The sequence below is a fragment of the Desmodus rotundus genome, chromosome 11 (genome assembly GCF_022682495.2).
Source record: "Desmodus rotundus isolate HL8 chromosome 11, HLdesRot8A.1, whole genome shotgun sequence".
Taxonomy (NCBI): Eukaryota; Metazoa; Chordata; class Mammalia; order Chiroptera; family Phyllostomidae; genus Desmodus; species Desmodus rotundus.
The window spans coordinates 83312179-83313529 of NC_071397.1; positions in this window are offsets into that span (position 1 = coordinate 83312179).

Below are 1351 nucleotides of genomic sequence, written 5' to 3' on the forward strand. Positions count from 1 at the left end.
ACTTACTAAGTATGAAGCATTTTACATGGATGTTTTCAAATACTGTATTTTGCCATATATAATGCACACTTTTTTGCCCAAATTTTTTAGGGAAAAATAAGGATGTCCATTATATATGGGTGTAATGATTACATCCCATGGGTATAATAATCCCGTGTACAAGGTGCACAAAAATGTGGGTGTGCATTATACACAGCACAAGACAGTAATCCTCGGGGCAGTTGTGAGCTAGGCATTATCCCCATTTTACAGAGGGAGAGCCTGAAGCTTCAAGCAATTACCTCATTTATGTTTACGTGGTGGAGGTAGGATTCAGACCAGTCTGGTCCCAGATCCTATGTCTCTTACTACTGGTCTATATATGTATAAACCTATCAGAGCAAAATAACCTGAAAAATTATAAAGCTCGTAAACAATTACACCCAAAGAGAAATAAAATTCATGTGTAAATTTTTTAATTGATATTAATTTATGGTAGGTAAAATTCAGTGGAGTATAATTGAATATTTAATTTTCATTATGACACTAGATGATCTAAATACTTTTCAAATAGCAACAGATTAAACTTTTCTGTTAAATAGTCTATTTTATACTTAGACCCAAAATCTAATTTAAAAACTTAGTTATTGTTACATACTGAACATCTGTGTTCCCCCAAGACTCATTATGTTGAAACCTAACTCCCAATGGGATAGTGTTAGGAGGGGAGACCTTTGAAAGGTGTTCAGGTCATGAGGGTAGAGGCGTCATGAGGGTAGAGGCCTCATGAATGGGATCGGTGTCTTGATAAAGGAGACCCCAGAGAGCTCCCTTACCCCTTCTACTATGTGAGGACACAGCAGGGCGACATCAGTCTGTGAACCAGGAAGCAGTTTCTCACTGACCACTGAGTCTGTCAGGGTCCTTGATCTTGGACTTCTGGCCCCCAGAACTGTGAGGAACAGAGGTTCTGTTGGGTACAAGCCACCTCAGCCGGCGATTTTCAACCGGTGTGCTGCAAGAATTTTTCAAACACGCAATTCTTGGCTATTTAGTCAAGCACACTGACCTCTTTTCCTTTAGATTGTCAAATTAAAAAAAAAAAATGATAACAGCCAATACAACAATAGCCATCCAATGTGAACAGATCAAATTTTTACTTGTTTTTTTGTGTCAGATTGGCAAAAATATAGTGTTTTTTGGTGTGCCACAGAATTTTAGTAACTAGTGTGTGTGTGCCACGAGATAAAAAAGGGTGCAGGTCACAGACCTAGACTGAGGCATTTTGTACAGCAGCCCAAATGTCACTGAGACACCCTCTAAAGTTGTACTTACATTGCTTTTGGTTCAGTTACGGTGGTGATCGATAACA